Source organism: Petaurus breviceps, unplaced genomic scaffold (genome assembly GCF_028583685.1).
Source record: "Petaurus breviceps papuanus isolate PSGF00001 unplaced genomic scaffold, PetGlider_PUasm1.0 175, whole genome shotgun sequence".
Classification (NCBI taxonomy): Eukaryota; Metazoa; Chordata; class Mammalia; order Diprotodontia; family Petauridae; genus Petaurus; species Petaurus breviceps.
In genome coordinates this window covers 53,613,544-53,619,152 of record NW_027185764.1, presented here as the reverse complement: position 1 = coordinate 53,619,152, position 5,609 = coordinate 53,613,544, and the positions used below count along the sequence as shown (strand labels likewise).

At 37.5% G+C, this 5,609-nt stretch overlaps 1 pseudogene; it reads right to left on the bottom strand.

Moving 5' to 3' along the window:
• Window positions 1-2,611: 2,611 nt before the first annotated feature.
• On the bottom strand, window positions 2,612-3,129 carry LOC138159132 (large ribosomal subunit protein eL28 pseudogene; annotated as a pseudogene).
• Between the last annotated feature and the right edge of the window lie 2,480 nt (window positions 3,130-5,609).

The window sequence follows — 5,609 nt, the reverse complement described above, 5'->3', positions numbered from 1 at the left end:
AAGGTCATAGGGCAGGCTAAATTCACTTAGGTGTCCTGAAGAATGAAGACACTGGAAGAATATTGAATCTGAAGTCAAGGATTGTCTGTGTAACCTTGCACGAGTCACCTAATGTTTTTATGGTGATCAGGAAAAAAGCAGGGCTGCACTAAACTGACCTTCCCATTCTGAATCTGTGAACCTGGAATCCTAGGAGAAAGGCAGCCTGGAATTGTGGGTAGCATGCTTGACTTGAAGTGAGGGAGTGCAAAATCTGGGTTCAAATTCAAACAATAGGGAAATCCCCTAACATCCATTTGCCTCAGACAACTCTCTAGAATTTATCTGCTAAGTCCTAGACATATTGGAGAGAACAACTCCAGAAGAAGGAATTGCCATATCAGTTCTTATGAGCCTATGAATCAAATCAAATTAAAGCGTGTTCTGTGCATATATTTATTGTAAATATGCATAGCACAACAAAATTCAATACATATACATACATACACACATGTGCATATGTATATGCATGTATGTGTGTATGTGTATTGTGTATATGGGTAGGCATATGTGTGTATGTGTATGCGTATATTTGTATGCAAATATGAATATGTGTATATGTATATATACATTTATATATATATACTTTTATTTCCTAACTTGTGAAGTTCATACTTAAAAAAGGTTTCCATAATTCCATGACTACTGTAATTAATAGCCTATTAAACATTTAAATAAATGCTGAAACCAATCTCCTACTTACTCCACCGTCCTTAAGGATCTGATTCCTTGAGAAATCAATTCTTGGATTCAGCGAATCTTTGTGTGCACCTCCTCCCTCCAACTCCATCTTACAGAAGATGGAAAGGAAATATATACCGATTCTATTGTTTGCTAAACTTTGGTCATCAAATGAGATTCAGCATAATTTATAAGTCTTTTATTCTTGATTACTAGGTTATTATCTCTGTGTCACCCCTAGTTTTATGACTTTCATTTCAGTAAGACATACCATTGCCTTCAATTGTTATGATCTGAACAGTAAAAGAAAAACATATTTAAAACATATAGAAGAATAAATAAATGCACACTTCATGACAATGGACAAGTAACTTAGTTTTTCTGATTCTCAGTTTTCTCATCTATAAAATGGGGACAATAATAACACCTGCTTCATAAAACTATTGTGAGGATCAAATGTTAATACACACACACACATATAAACTTCTTTGTAAATCTATGCTGACTATGGTCATCATCAGCACTTTCTGTGTTTCCCTTTGTCTCTCACTGTGTCTCTACTCCCCCTTCCTCTCCCTGCACTGTCTCAGTCTTAATCACATGTGTATACACAGGTGCACACACAAAAGAACATTAGATGCCAGGTTGAATTATATTGAATTAAGGCACTATACATTTTAGTTGCCAGAAAAATAAGGAGTTATGTTGGTTTGGGAGTTAACCCATGGACTATTTTTTCCCTGCTGCTTTGCTACCCGTTTTCCTTTGATTCTCTAGTTTTCAATATAACAAGATCTCAGATATCTGCTCTGAATAAGTGTTAAATCTCCCATGTTTTCTATGCATTTTAAAATAGCACTTAGACACTGCTGGTTCATAGTCCCAATTGCTTTAATGAATTATTTAGTTGGCCCTATAAAGAGATCATTATTTTTTGCAGTTCTATACAGAATGAGAATCTATATACAAAACTCTATGACTATATTTAGTTGAATTTCATGATCTCCAGTGAAGTTAAATCACATACATTCAAAGCAAGAAGGAATAAACCACAGGTATTTTTCTTCCTAAATGAAGCTGTTGGGCTTATTTTTCTAGATATTTTAGTATATTTTAAATACATACATGTATATTTCTTAATTACATTTTATATATTTAATGTATTTCTTAATTTGATATATTTCTTAGTTATTCTGAATAAAAAGCCTTGACAGTGACTTTAAAGGTCACTCTACAAGGATTTTTATGAACTTATGGTTCACAAGTATCAGTATCGGTTTTTACTTGATGAGAGGTAGACAGGTGTTATAAATGTTTTTATGTTATATACAAAGACAAAGCCATACATGTTTGCACGGATATAAAGTATGTGTACACAGATGCAGATCTATATGCATATGCTGTGTTTTTATATGTCTATGTATGTCTGCATATGTGCATATGCAAACATAAAATAATGGATAGAGCGTACCTCTGAGGAAGACCTGCATACAAAAACTTCTGTCTCTTACCAGCCATGTGACCCTGGGCAAGTCACCACCTCTATAATCCTCAGACTTCTCCCCAGGACTTATCTTCTAGGTCACAGATAAGTTTAATTGTCATTGGAGGAAGGAATTCTCATGCTTTGTAACTCCCTAAACTGATGAAAAAATCACAAATCCAGACTGTTTGTATATGTACTATGCTGCATATATTAGGATAACATGGATATCATCAGACTGAATCAAGAAAAGCATCTAGTTACCCAGACAAGAAGTGTGAGGACCACAACTCACACACAGTTCATCTGAATCTAAGAACAGTGCTCTCTACATCACACCACATTGCCCAACATTCTCACTTATTGAATTAAAGCATAAGGTATGACTACAATGTAACAATACACATCTTTTTTTTTTTCAAGGTGGGCAGTCTGACTTTATTAGCCAAGGGCAGGCCTGGCCTCTTAGGTGCTGGAGGGGGGGGGTGTCCGCTTCTTCACCACCACTGGCTTCTGGCCCCGAAGGATGGCGCTGGCCCTGCGCAGAGCGGCCATGCGGAGGTCTTTCCGGTACTTATTCTTGCGGATGATGTGCCGCATGCCGTTAAGTGTGGCCTGGCCATTCTTGTTGATGGTGGTCCTGACGTAGGAGGTGGCAGGCTTCCTCTGACCTGCCCGTGGCTTCAGCACCACCACGATGCCCTTGCCGTCGGCTGCCAGCTAGATGCCCATCGTCTTCTGGTGAATCAACCCGTTGTAGCAGAACGAGTTCCGGGCCTTGAGGTTGTTGGGCTCGGTGCTGTACGTCTGCTTGCTGCGCTTGATGAGGAAGCTGGAGCAGTTCCGAAGGACCATCCACTGCAGGTGGGCCGACATGGCGGGGGCTGCTCTGGCGGCGGCTCCCGGAGATGGAAAGGCAATACACATCTTCTTAACAAACACACTTAAATTTATAGAAAGATAGCATCGGTAGATTGGGTAAAATACTGTCCTTGGAGTCAGAAAAATTTAAATCCTTTATGCTCTCTGAGCTTCCATACCTTTTAACTATAAACTTGAAGCTATAACTTTAGCTTACAAATTACAACTGCTTAGAGGAAGAGCATTTCCATACCAAAGAAATTGCAGCTTAGATGGTTGATATCTTCCCAAATATGTGCTGGCCCCTTCAAGATGGGGCCAAATGGTTATTCCAACAATACTGCCATTGCTCAAAATATTTTTGGATATATTCTCCCCTCTTTTGGGATTGCCTTCATACCTCGAAGCTTATTCTTCTTCATATCCCTAGTGGTGGTAAATCTTTGTCCTTGGAGGGTGGATTTTACCTTTAGTAATAGCTGAAAATTATTTGAAGTCTTGTAACTCTACTCACCATACCTATGATTCCCCAGGTCATTTCCCTCCATTCAAATATAAGCTCCTTGAGGGCCACATTTCTGTGATTTTTGTGTTCTATATTCTGAGTCAAACAAATTGCCTGTCACAAAGTAAGTAGTTAATAATTGTTTGTTCATTCCCTCATTCACTTATATGACCATGCTGCAATCATGATAGATAGATAGATAGATTAGATAGATAGATAGATGTCTATAGAGAGAGAGACATGGATATAGATATATATATAGGTATATATATATATATATAGGTATATATATATATATATATATATATATATAGTATTTATTTTCTGAGTTGCAGATCCTGATAAAAGGTTTTCATAACAATTTGAGTAACTGAATTACCAATGCTTGAACAACTGCATAATAACCTATTTACATAGTGGTTTAAGGTTTGCAAAACACTCAATATATATTATCTCATTTGATTGCTGCATCAATAGAGGGCCATCTCCAGTCATCCTGATCTATGTTTTGCCACTGACTCAAATAGCTCTGGAGGAAAGAGTGAGGCTAATGACTTTGCACAGCCCTGCCTCACTTAAATACAATTCACTTGCATGTCAAGACATCACCTTCCTGATGTTTTTGTTTCTCTTTGAGAATGAAAGACAAGCAACATCGATAACCATCTGTGGAAGGCATAACACTATTTGTTATTCTTCCCATTTCTCTAAGGAAACTAGTTCATAGAGGTGACTTGTCCATTGACATACAACTAACATGAGGAGGATTTGATTTGCAAGTCTCTAGCCCAGTGGTCATTGAGATCATACTACTTCTCACCTCACTATTTAAAATAACTACATATGGGGCATTTTACCATCCACCTGAATATAGGATTCATCACTTGATAAAGAAGGGATTCACTATAAAGTCAAATTCCCAAATACATACCTAACAATAATAACTACTATTGGGCCCAGAATCTTGGGAGATTCATTGTCTCCTTTTCTTTCAGTCCCTACTAGAGCGAACTACACAAACATTGTGCTAACATATTTAATCAGTTCATCAGAAGAAGGCAGAAAAACCATATGCATCCTCTGCATTATACTATACTGTCAACTATACTCTATGAATTAATAAACTTATTCAAGCACTGAAAAATTCCTGACAATTTGAGTAAAAAAACAGAACTGAGAACCTGGCTTGTAATGCTACCCTATCCCACCTCCTTCCTGTTCCTGATGGAGTTTTGTGACAACTTGCAACATTAATTAGTAAAGAGTAAGTGTGACACAATGCAACATTTGAGGCACAGTCTTAAACATATGTTGGGGGGGGAGTATGGGAAGGTGTCTCACCTTTATCAGAAACTGAGATGAGATTTTTGCTGTCTATATTCTTTTTGACAAGATGAAAATACTATCTGTGCCCAGACTGAAGTTTGGTTAGGTAGAGCAATGTCATCTGGGGAAAGAGCTAGATCTAGGGCCTACTGTGTTACAAAAAAGGTCATTTATATGTATATCAGTCTGGGGTTAGATCCACTGAATTGTAAAGAAAAATACCACCAGTAATTAGGTTCCAGACAAGACAATTTGTGACAGATCACAAAGCTAAACTGAAGGTAGGAAATTCTGGAAAAGGACCCTTACTTTGCTGGGGAAGACTATGGAGCTCTGGGAAGAGAGTGCAACAAACCTCTTACACAACTAGAGGACTTCTAGAAGGGTCAAATTGAATAACTGGATGGAAAGTATTAAAATCTCTGGATTTGAATACCTTTAGGGTTTAAAGAAAGGAATCACTGAATGTCAAAAACACATGCCAACTTCAATTGGTTCTATAGCCCTGGCCTGACAAGATTTTGTTGAAGACAATAGCCATTCACATTTCTGTCACAAATAGATAACCACTTATTCAGACTATTGGCAAGAGGAGAGATAAAGTCTGAAAATGAAGAGACTAGTGATCCTCATAGCCAAAGGGCAACAGACTAGACAAAACTCAAAGATATCCCTAAAGAGTTCAATTTTATTTCATTTCCCAACAAATTATCA